This window comes from Olea europaea, unplaced genomic scaffold (genome assembly GCF_002742605.1).
Source record: "Olea europaea var. sylvestris unplaced genomic scaffold, O_europaea_v1 scaffold1205, whole genome shotgun sequence".
NCBI lineage: Eukaryota > Viridiplantae > Streptophyta > Magnoliopsida > Lamiales > Oleaceae > Olea > Olea europaea.
Window position 1 is genome coordinate 42,804 of NW_019229473.1, and position 13,358 is coordinate 56,161.

The 13,358-nt window shown below is 34.2% G+C and overlaps 1 pseudogene; it reads right to left on the reverse strand.

The window, feature by feature from the left end:
- Positions 1 to 2,975, reverse strand: part of LOC111374127 — an 11,458-nt pseudogene extending 8,483 nt beyond the window's left edge.
- Positions 2,976 to 13,358: the final 10,383 nt, after the last annotated feature.

Sequence of the window (13,358 nt, forward strand, 5' to 3'; positions counted from 1 at the left end):
TGGTACGTGCATTTTCCATGGTACTTATTCTTTCCATCTTCGCATGTGCCAGATGGCCCGTAAACGTTCTCGTCCCTCTGCACAACTCGCTAGTGGTTCAACGTCTTATAGTAGATCCAGGTTTATTTCTGCTACAGCTCAGGAGGTCTTCACTTCTTAGTTCTACTTACGCCCCGTTCCCATGGAACGTGAGGTAATTTTGTCTGACCTTCCTATTGACATCGCCGCTATCTTTGTTTCCTGGAGTTGGGAGCCCCTTCTTATTGGTCTTACACCGCCGCCTCCACTCCTAGTTCAGAAGTTTTATGCTAATATTCATGATGTGGACGGCTCGTCGTTTAAGATTTTTCTTAGAGGTCATTCTTTTCGAGTTACTCCATCTGCAATAGCTCTTGCGTTAGGTATACCTCAAATTCTCCATCCGACTTATCCTTACATTCTTCCTGCTTCTCTTCCGGCCGATGCCCTTGGTCGGTCGATTCTTTTGAACACCCCGTCTGCTGAGGGGCCTACGGCGATGGTCATAGGTTCCTTACCTACTGATAGACAGGTCTTGTTGCGCATTGTTTGCACAAACCTGTGGCCCGTTGCCCATACTTCTTCTTTACCTATGGTGCGGGCCCGTTTTCTCTATGTCCTTCTTCATGGGGACTCTATAGACCTTCCTAGTTTTGTGTGACAGCATATTCTGGCTTCGTTTCGTACTCCTGGGGGTCGTATAGGTTTGCCTTATGCCTGTCTGATTCATAGGGTTGTCCTATCTCTTGGTGCTTCTTTCCCTGAGAGGTCGTCTAGTCCGATAGGATAATAGACCATCCACCAGATTCGATCCCACGTCCCATCCTCTTCTTCTACTCATGCTGCAGCTCATGATGAGCCAGTTGATATTTTTGACTTTTCGGAGCCCCTTGATCCTATTAAGTGACTTCCTTTCTGGGGGTTCCCGTGTCTTTCTTCCTCCTCGTTTGGATATTCCTCCAGCTCATCCATCTCAGGCCGACCTTCCTTCAACGTCTACTTCCGCTCCAGGGGTGGCTTCCTTGTCCATTGACCCCATGGTGACGCTTATGGGACAGATGTCTACTTTGGTCGAGCAACAGGCTCGTGTGATGGCCGAGATCACGCAGTTACGTGCTGCTTTGGAGCGTCAGTCTGCTGAGCTTTCTACATTTCGGCGTGCTCTGGCTGTGTATCAACATCAATTATGTTGGATCCGTGATCGCTTGGATGAGAGCACGAGTGATGAGACTGGTGATGAGTCTTCAAGTGCGGGTGGTGTTGCCGTGTAGTTTTTGTTTTTGCTCCTTTGTCATTTGTGACAAAAAGGGAGAGTAGATATATGATAGATAGATAGATCTCGTTTTTTGATTAATTGTGATATAACTGTGGTTTTGTATCTATTCAATGGCTAGATTAAGTTTTTGATGTTTTAGCAATATTGAGGTATGTTTTTGGTGTTTTTGACTTACATTACTATTGCTTCTTAATCTGGCTAATGACATATGCACTATTCCTTGTTTTATTTACTGTTTCCATTTCACGTACTTTTACACTTGGTATTGAGTTTCTGTATTTCAGGAAACATGTTCGACAAGAGATAGCTGCTTTGGTTGAATTGATAGGTCATTTAGAGTTACATTTCTTTTTGTGTCATTGACTGTCTTGTGTAATTTTGTCACAGAATGCCAAATGGAGAGTTTGTTAAGAAAATGTTGTAATTGGCAATCTGTGACCAAAAGGACCAATTTGCCAAGTTTGTAAAGTCAAAGACTAATTTGTAAAGGTTTAAAAGTGCAGGGACTTGTGTTGCAATTTAGCAAAAATTATGGTATAGGTCTAGGGTAAAGTTGGGTGCCTTGAAGATGAAAACGGCGCAAGATCACGCTAGAGTTTCACCCTGACCTCACTCGAGCCTAAATAACAGAGCTTATCTTGCTAGAGTTTCGCCATTGCTTCGCTCGAGCGAAAGTGCGTCGCTAGAGTTTCGCCGGCACTTCGCTCAAGCGACAGTGCTATCCGACTTTTGGTAATTTTCCTTCCTTGCAATTTTTAGACGCTCTATACTACCAAAAACGACCTCATATATATTCAAAAGTCCCGTTTTTCATACACAACCTTTAAAAAAACACAATTGAAAGATTTTTCCTCTCAACCAAAGGATCAACTTCATAATTCCTTCTTTTCATCATATGTCTTATTGAAGAAAAACATCAAACACCTCTTAAAACAAAACACCTTTCAAAAATCCTCACTACTTCCAGAAGATCGACTGATTGAAGATCCGGGAAGAAGATTGATTGAAGAACTGGAGTTCTTGCTGATTCACGAGAAATAGAAGAGGAACGAGGCTGGGATTTTGGTGCAGATCTACAGATTCCAGGAAAGCTTTGGTTGATACAGTAAGGAGGTCAGAGTGTTGTTAGATACAGTCATGTCTGGCGTACTATAAGTTGAAGTCTTCTATAGTGAATCCCTACTGGCTTGTGCCCGGAGCTTTTACCCAGTTGGGTTTTCTCCGTCAATAATTTGTTGAGTTATTTATTGCTTTCTGTCATTTTTAATTCAATTGGAAATTCAACATAGGTAGTTAAATCATGTGAATGAATCTGGACAAAGTTTAATTTATGTGACTTGTTGCATAAGTTGATTGAATTGTTAAAATCCTCATAAACACCTATTCACCCCCCCTCTAGGTGTTGTTTGGGTCGAACTATAGTCTTTTCAGAATGCTTCACTTGGTCTATTCTATGCACCTTCTTCTTGAAATCATCTCTCAAAATGTCCCAATCCCAGATTCTTTTCACCGTGAGAACCACTCCGCTGTTAGGTGTGACCTTGTATAGGCTTCCATTTCGTCCTCTCCCCATCAATTCAGCCAGAGATCAAAGCAACTCCTCGAATTTCAGCCCATTGACAACCTGACTCGAGAAAACTACGAGTGACGACGAACCCATCCCACTTTCGACAGATGTCATCGAGTACTCAGATATGTTTCCTCTTTTCTACTCACTAGACGTGCTGCTACTAATCTTATCTTTCGTGGCATCGTTCGCAAGCCCTTTTTTGCAATCTCTTTCTTATCTTTAAGCTTGTTTCTTTGTATCACTTTGAGGGCAATGAGACTCACAAGAACGAGGGCGATTAGAGCATATCCGAGATACATAAGATACATCTTGATTGACGAACCTTTCTTTTCAGCCGGAGGCTGAGGAGGAGGGCAATTGCTAGGCAGTGGCTTTCCACATAATTCCAGATTGCCTAAAAAGCTGCTTGCATTGAATTGACCCTGAACATCAGGAATACTCCCACTGAGATTGTTGTTAGAGACATTCAATTCTTCAAGATTCAAGAATTCAAACTACGGTATAACTCCATCAAACTGATTGTTTTGAGCAAGAAAAATGAGCACTCCCAAGACTCTTGAAATATATGTTGTATCACCAGAGAAGCCATTGTCTGATACATCAAGTCTCATCAAATTACTTAACCTTGACAGTGATCCAGGGAGATTTCCAGAAAAATTATTTTGATGTGGATACAAATATTTCAAACAAGTACAATTTGATACATCATCTGTTAGGAATATTACTCAAATAGGAGCCTTTTGAAGAAGCATATTCGACTTGGCTAGGAGAATATTAACCTAGGGTTTAAGGAAACTAAGTTGAATAAGGAAACAAGATCCTATTGAAATTGGATCTCTTAATTATAATATATTTTCTTGCCTTTTAGGACTCTTCTAGGGTTGTCATATAAATACGAGGCTCCTCTGGTTAGTTTGTAGAGAATAATATAGAAGCAGTATTGCTAGTCTGTCTTGTATTCTCCATACTGTTGAATTAATAAACATCGTTCCTCTGCACTTACCCTTTGTGCTATTTCTTTACAAATTCAATCTTATGTTTTCGTGGTGTGATTTAATATACTTCAATATTGTCATTAAATCTAGTTCTTTATAATCCGATTTGGAATCAGCGTGTGTTATTGGAGTTTCCACCCCCAACAAGTGGTATTAAAGCTCGGTTCTTTTCTGTGGATTGGTTGAGATTCTTTCGAGATGGCTGGGTTGAAGTATGATGTTCCACTGTTAGATCGCAATACAAGGTTCTCATTGTGGCAAGTAAAGATGAGGGTTATTTTGATGCAGTTGGATTTGGATGATGCGTTGAGAGGATGCCAGCTGATTGGACAGTGGAGGAGAAACAACAGAAGGATTGGAATGCTGTGTCGTTGATTCATCTTCATTTATCCAATAATATTCTGCAGGATGTCTTGAAGAAAAAGATGGCTGCTGCTTTGTGGTTGAGGCTAGAGCAGTTATGTATGACTAAGAGTCTTACAAGTAAACTAGCTCTTAAGCAGAAGCTGTATTCCCATCGCATGGCGGAAGGAGGATTGTTGGAAGATCACATTGCCGTGTTCAAGGAAATAGTTACAGATTTGGAGACGTTGGAGGTTAAGTACGATGAAGAGGATCTCGCCTTAATCATGTTGTGTTTGCTGCCTAAGTCTTATACGTTGTTTAGGGATACTATCTTCTATAGTCGAAATATTTTGACTATAGAACATGTCTATGATACTTTGCACTTAAAGGAGAAAATGAAGCATTTGGTGGAGCTACATCAAGGGATGGGGAAGCTCTTATATCTCACGTTGGTCGACGAAGAGGCAGATCAAGAGTTAGATTTAGCAAAGTGACATGTTACTACTGCAAAAGGAAGGGACATATTCTGAGAGATTGCGATATGTTGCAGGCTAAAGGTGACTTAGCTACAAATCGTGGGGTGCAACCTTTGAATTCAAACGAAACCAATGTAGTTGAGAATTGTTCAGATAGCGAAAAGGTGATGTTGACCGTTGTATTTGATGTGGAGTCTAGGCCTGACGAGGAATGGATTCTTGATTCAGCATTTTCGCACCATATATGTTCTGATAGGAATTTATTTCAGACAAATGAGGTTGTTCAATAAGGTGGAGTTGTAACGGAAAACAACAAATCTTATCGTATTGCTGGGATCGGTCGAGTCAGATTGAGGCTTTGGGATGGAACATTTAGAACAATTGATCAGGTTCGACATGTTTCCGACCTGAAAAGGAATCTCATTTCATTAAGTACCCTAGATGCAAATGGGTATAAATTCTATAGATGAGGTAGAGTCTTGAATGTCAGAAAGGGAGTCCGAGTTGTATTGGAGGGACAAAAAAGATCTCAGTTGTACATTTTACAAAGGAGTGCAGAACCAGTTAAGATAAGACATTTGGACAAGTTTAGTACCGTGGTGAAAGTTCAATTTGGTACAGTGCTTTTTGTGTTGGGCTCTGAGTCGATTCAAAACATTGCTAGGGAAAGCGTTGGTGATTCTACTTTACCACCAATTTCAACGAGTATATTGTGTTCAGTTATTGGGGTAGGACTCATCGAGCGTAGGTACTATAAGCAATGTCTGGGATGCTTCTAGGGACATTGAAGGTGACAGTTCCAGCAAGAGTCTTCTAATTAAGCATCTGATTTGATTCTTGCCACATGGTGTGCGTCGACCCTGTGTGATCAACATTAATTCCTTAGTGAAATTGGGAACCCTGGGGATTGGGATTGGGATTGGGTTTGGGTGTCAGGCAGAGGACGAGTGTTTGGTTTATATGGAGTGGTTACTGTGTTGAGGAGATTCGACCAGTTAATTTCGATGCAGATGAATTTGAAATCTAGGAGTTTCGTTCGTAGCACCAGAATTTGAGTCAAAATGGAGATTATTAGGAGTATAACTCAAATATGAGTCTTTTGAAGAGGCGTATTCGACTTGGACTAGGAAAATATTAACCTATGGTTTAAAGAAACTAAGTTAAATAAAGAAACAAAATCATGTTGAAATTGAGTCTTCTAGTTATAATATATTTTCTTACTTTTTAGGACTCTTCTAGGGTTGACCTATAAATACGAGGCTTCTCTGGTCAGTTTGTAAAGAGGAACATGGAAGCAGTATCGCTAGTCTGTCTTGTATTCTCCATACTATTGAATTAATAAACATCGTTTCTCTACATTTATCTTTTGTGTTCTTTCTTTATATATTCAATCTTGTGTTTTCATGGTGTGATTTAGTATACTTCAATATTGTCATTCGTCTAGTAAAATCCCAGAAACATTATTGTTGTTCAAGCTCAGAACTTCAAGATTCTTCGCCAAACAGATAGAAACAGCATCTAGAACACTAGTAAAATTCAGCTGATCAAGTACTATTTTCTTAGCAAATTGCATACTTTTATCCCTAAAAATCCCTTTCTAGGCATCAATACAAGGATCAGAACTCATATTCCAATCCCAATTTTCTCCTCCTGGATTATTTCCAGGAGCAAGTTTTTTAATAAACTGGACTAATGCATCTCTCATTTGTACTATTTTTGCAATTGCCACAGACAATTAAACATAAAATGCCATAACGACTACCCAAAAATGAACTCGATCCATCATGTTAATGATCTGAATTCCAATTAAACGGTTACTTAAAATGCTCAAAAACTCTGTCGAATTAATGCCAGTTGGCTGAATTTTCAGTGATAGTTAATGAGAAAGGATTATGAGTGCCAAAAAATAAAAAATATAAATAAATAAATAAATAAATAAATAAATATATATATATATATATATATCAAAAGACTAAAAGAAAAGACACTAATAAAGGGTCCTTTTGCTCGAAGCCGACAGGTGGAAAGGGTCCTTTTGTACTTGTTTTTCATATCTCGGTTGGCTTCAATTCAATCTCGGTTCACCGAAGGTGTGATTGCGTGAACAACATTTCTAACTACTTATAGAAAGATGAATAAAATTCACTGTAGTTGCAATAATGTTTGGACTTCTACTGTAGCTAAACAGTGATTTTACTGTAGATATCAGCCATACCCATTTTTTCTTACTCAAAGGGACGGTGAAGCCATTTCCTCACGCAAACCCAGACACAAGCTTTCTTCTTCATCATCATCATTTTCTTCTCTCACTTCTTCTTCAATTCTTCTCTCATTTTTCCTGTGATTAATCTCTTCGTGCAAAATTCTCATGAATAGAGAGGTAAATCCTGGTATGTCATTTTTCTCAGATTGTGATTTTGTTTATTCAAGATTCTACGTGCAAAATTTTTTCTTTCGAGTGAATAGATAAGTATATCCTCAGTTTTATTTGATAATTATAATTTTGTTTATTCGATTCACAATTTTTGGTTTTTGTGTGAATAAAGAGGTATATTCTTGGTTTAATGTAAATTAAAATGCTTATTAGCTTGTTAATTTATTTATGTCTCTTGTGTATCTTATGCATTAGCAATCTTGGCAGAAATCGTGAAGTATGGCTTCTTGTAGCAATCTTGGTGCGGAGTCTGTGCGGGGACTTTTTGGGTTTTAACACTAAATAATTTTGAAGATATGGACTTATCTTATCTTAATCCCTAAATTTATGTGTTGGATGTTTGAGTTTTCATCATTTCATTAATTATCGGTATATGGGTTTTGTTTGTTGATGATTATTCCGATGATGTCTTGAATAGACTTTTGATATGTGCTACAGTAAAGAAGTCTTGAATTTTAATTTTTTTTTTTATAGTCAACTAGGGAAAAAATTTGCCTTTTTATTTATTTTCAATTTTTTTTGTTGGGACACTTGATATGGGTTTATTCATACTTTATGCATATTAAGAATGTGTGTGTTTTCAGTTTGTATACGTCTTTTTATATTGAATTTTTGGTCATAAAATCAATAGAAAATAGAGAGGAAAAACCAAAATAAAAAAGGAAATATAGATTAATTTTTTAGGCTATGGTTTGGCACCTGAAACAGGAAAATTTAAGACTAAAGAAATTAGCAACAAATCGATGAATAAATAGGTTAAGCATATAAGTTTGGTGAAAATGATTGAATTGCTCCAAATATAAGGGGTTTTGTTATTTTAGTTAATAGTTGCAAATGTTTTTTGTTAAGTTTTTAGCTATAGGTTTAAGCAGAGTATAGTAAGGTGATGGGGCATACCATTTGAATCTCTATCTATGCCTATATAAGTCCTGTTGCTAAACAATATGATTATATGTTGCGTATTTTTTCTCAATGTTGATGGCTGTACATTTCATTTTTTAGGAAGTTATTTCCACTTTTCATCCTTTGCTTATATAAATAAATATTCCCATTGTTGCTGAATTTTGGTGATATGAGTTCTCTTAATCACTTTGAGCATGCAAACACCTAGAAGTAGAACCGGTGAAACTATTCTTCACGTAGCAATCTTGGTGCAGAGTCCCCGCACGGAATTGGTGCGGACTCCGCACGACCGCGTGTGGACTCTCATAAAATTATAAATTATCTTTTACTTATATTCCCACAATTTTAACTCTAATTTTTACTAATTGCCAGAGAAAATTCATGTCAAAAAATTTAATTCAAACTTCAAAAACATGTTGTGTGCTGGGACTTCCCCGCACGGAATTGGTGCTGAGTCCGCACGACGGCGTGCGGACTCTCATAAATTATAAATTATCTTTTACTTATATTCCCACAATTTTAAATCTAATTTTTACTAATTGCCAGAAAAAATTCATGCCAAAAAATTTAATTCAAACTTCAAAAGCATGTTGTGCACTGGGACTTCCCCACACGGAATTGGTGCGGACTCCGCACGCCGTCATAAAATTATAAATTATCTTTTACTTATATTCCCACAATTTTAAATCTAATTTTTACTAATTGCCAGAGAAAATTCATGCCGAAAAATTTAATTCAAACTTCAAAAGCATGTTAGGATTATGACAAGAAAATTAAAATCTCTACATCACGCTAATAAAGACATATTAAATACAATAATTGTGCAACGCACGTGGCATCGACTAGTTATAGATAAAGGTTAATTAGAATTGGTCAATAGAAAAGTTAATCTTAATACGCTCCATATGGTTTATTTTCGTTAAAGTATGTTCAAAAATTAAAATTGTTGAATTTGTATAACAATTTTCCATGGTTCTGCCATAATGGTTTGTTTTTAAGTCGAAGTGTGACCGGAGCCCAATTTCCATCTTTAGAAGGTAAAAACATTCACTTATTTTCATTTATATAGAACTCTGTTCTACAGAATTGCATTAGAAATCTCACATTGCGCGGGTTCCATGTTGTGATAAAAAAAATGCCCAAAAATACCTGACCCCACTCCAATTGTGTCTTATCTGTTCGCATTCCATGAAATTCAATTCTGTACCTGCTGAATTGCTCATAAACATTCTTTCTAAAAGTTCGCATTTTTATCAAAATCTAAGTATGTGCATGATTTTCATAAACGAACATGAACACATTTAAAATTAGAATTTGAAGACGGAATCATAATGGTCTCTTAAAATATACATAACAGGCAAATTACTAGGGTTCGTTAACTATATTGAAAGGGACACCAAAAAGGAATTGTTTAGTCATTAGATGAAAAAAAGTGACTTAAAATTAATAAAAATGCATTCTTAGATAAACAAATGTCACATCATCCCAGTTTCACTGAGGATATTTCGCTATTTGACCTATCACTATTCTTTTTTGTTGAAAATTCTATATTACCCTTAATGAAAAGATTCTTTCTATATTGCAACATATATCCTAATCTTTTAAACATTCTATCTTATATTTACCATATTTTGAATATTTGAATATAATTTCATTCTATGATTAGTTAAAAAAGGAATAATCTGCAATATATTGTTCACATTTATTATTTAATATATTATATTCTTCAGAAAATTTATTCATACTTTCTAATTGAGAATACATATTTTTTATTTCTAACATTCTTTCTAATAAATTATCCAATCCTTTAATTGTATATCCTGACATTTATTCAAATGATCATTAAATCATGCAATTAATTCCTACGATTCTTTAAGATCTTAAAAAGATTCATTCTAATTTTAGCAAAAGTTTAATAGTTTTACCTTAGGTTTGATCTGGACTTGTATTTTTAGAACCGAGTGACCTTCGAGCTTTGAATCTATAAACTACTTCCTTCAACGGCCTCCTACCTTCATGGAATTGTTACTCTTTCAGCTATTTGCTCTCACTGTGTCAACTTCTAAATAATGAAATCCTAAACTTCTGTTAAAGAAAATTTTTCTTTTTGCTAAAATAAGAATGAAGCTTTTTATCAGATCTATCAAGAATCTATGGGAATAAAGATTTAGAGACTCGTATTCATATAAAAAATATTGGAGCTTTATTTCTACCAGAATTTATACAAGACTTCTATTTGGTACAAAGGGATCTCCAAAAAAATTGATTTTTCAAACCAGGAATGGGTTTTTTGAGTAACTATTGCGTACAACTCGAGATTTCAAGATAGGATGAGATGATCTTTTTCTATGACAATGTCTCTATTTATACAAGTTTATGAGACTCTATTACATCATTGAGTACATCAGTAAGGCACACTTGCCTCTCTATTATTTTCCTCCTTGGGCCTACATCTTCACACGTTGCTTCAACTTTTTATCCATAGGGCATCTTTTTCTATTATTGCTCCTTATCTCCAATGTCTTCATATGCAGCTAGACACCTTTGTCAAAGGTGCACTATTATTGTAATCTTCCTTTATTTCTTCACATGCAACTGGGGCACTCCCTTAACTGGCAGGATTCTTTTATAGTGGTAGGACATCCTGGAAATTGGTGTATATCAAATTTTGTAATATAGTCTTTTAAAATTTCTAATTTTGTATATTCTGCATTGGATACCAACATCCAATTTTCATATTGACACAAGCACGAGAATTTTTTATCAAACAAATTTTTGGCAATGTTGTATATGGCCTTAATTCCAAGTGCTCTTCTATGTCTGGTCCATGATTTTGTCACTGTTGGAAATTTTCTATTAGTTTCTGTAACATCAATTTGGAAATTGGCTACAACATATCCAATTGAGATTATGTGTTTAATTGGATAATAAACAACTCCATCATATTCTGGACTGATTGAATAGAATTTCAAATATATTTTTCTTCCTTTCACAAATCTGGATACTTCTTTAATGAATATGTCATCAAACTTTGAAATTTCAATAAAATCTTTTTCTGGATAAATAAAATCCATGAATCCATAGTCTACCATAATTTTTATAAATGAAGATCTCCTCCTTACATGGCTGTTATTCTGGGTTAAATATTCTTTCTCGGAGAAATGAAATATGAACCACTCATTTTTATTTCATAAGTAATTCTGACTATTTCGACATATTTTTCTTCTTTTGGATCTAAAGGGATTTTATCTTCTTGGTCTATGATACAAATTGTTTTGGTATCTCTTTTATCTTCATGTATCATAACTTTTTTGGTTGAAATGGAATCTCCTTTATAATTAATTGGTATGTTGTCACGTCTGGGTCCACTGATGCTTCCAACTATCCCTGTTAGGTATTGGTTTGGAAAACTCATTTTTGAGCTCTTTGGTATATCTGTCTCAGACAGTATATCTTTTAGTTGTGCTGCAATAACATCAACTTAATTTTTGAGTTCTGTGGCATATTTTTGATGCTCAGTAGTGATATTCAACAATATTTTTATATTTGAGTTGAACATCTCTGAAATTTGGGTTGCTCTAGAGTTTATATCTTCGAATTCTTCTTTAAAAAAATCTGTCATTTTTTGTATATGTAAGATAGATTGGTATAATTCCATAACCTTGTCTTTATCCATCAGCAAATTCTATGTTTCTGTTGAGAAAATCTACAAGAAAATTATTAACTCCTTTAATATGGACTATATAGAAATTAAAAAAATGCTAAATAAGCTTGCCATCTATGGAGCCTTTTGTATTGAGATTCTGATGGTAATTTATTCATGACTAATCCTACAACTTGAGTATTATCAGTTTCAATAATAAATTTTTTAGACAATGAAAATAATTAGAACTTTTTTATTCATCTAATAATTGCTAGTAATTCTTTTTAATGAGTTGTTTAATTTATTTCTTCTTGGTTAAATGTTCCACTTGAGTATCTACAAATTTCATTTAGATATTTTTTTAATATTGCTGCCCAATATTTATCTGAGGCATCAGTATTAACAATCAGATTATCTTTTTCATATGGTAATCTTAATTTTAGTAAATTTTTACATTCTTCTTTTAATAATTTAATTATTTCTGTATGTTTTTATTCCATCCTCTAGTATTTGTTTTTCTAAATAAAACTTGGATTTTATGTCTTTTTTTAGAAAGATTTTCAATAAATCATTCTGCATAATTTAAACATCCTAAGAATCTTTGTATTTGTTCTTTGGATTCTAATTTATTTGGAAAACTTTCTATCTTTTTGGATATATGAGTCTGTAATTTTATCCTTCTTTTATCTATTGATAATTCAAGAAAGTCTATCTCTTATTTTTCTATTATAGATTTCTTTTTAGATAGTACAATTCCTTCTTTTTTACATTCGTTAATAAATTGGATTAAATGATTTCTATGCTCTTCTTTACTATTAGAACATATTAATATATCATCTATAAAAACTATTAGAAATTCATTAAACTTTTTAAATATATTATCTATTTTTCTTTGATATATTTGTGGTGTATTTTTTAGACCAAATGACATAACTAACCATTCATATTTTTCTTGAGGTGTGCTAAATGCAGTATATTGTATACTATTTTCTTTCATTTTTATTTGTCAAAATCCTGATTTACAATCAAATTTAGAATAATATTGTTTCCCTCTTGCAAGATTTATTAACACTTCTTTATTTGGTAGAAAGTAACCATCAAATTTAGTATATTTATTTAATTCTTTATAATTTATGATCATCCTAACTTTTCCTCTAACTTATCCGGAGTGTTTCATAATTTGTATATTTGTTTAATTCTTTATAACTTATGACCATCCTAACTTTTCATCTAATTTGTTCAGAATGTTTCATAATCATAAAGGCTGGACTACTATGAGGTTCATTACTAGATCTAATAAGTTTTTGTTCTAACAATTCTTTTATCTGATTTTTAAATTCTTGTGTATCTTCTATTGTATACATCATTGGTCTAACTCTTATTATAACATTTTCTGTTAGTTCTATTTTGACTTTTGGATGATGTGGTTTCCAAAATAATAATGAATTTCCTCCATAAACCCTTTCTAGTTGTTCAATGATTTTTTCAATATTTATTTTTATTCCTGTTTTTAGAATCTTTTTATATAATATTCTTTTATTTTTTATTTCATTAAATATAATTGGTCTTTTTCCCATTTATCACCACATTGGTCTGGCTTAACTCTATAATGTTTAAATTCTCTAGAAATTTTTAATAAGTGTTTATAAGGTGTTTGTAGCATTATCATATAATTATTTTATTTATAATATTGAAATT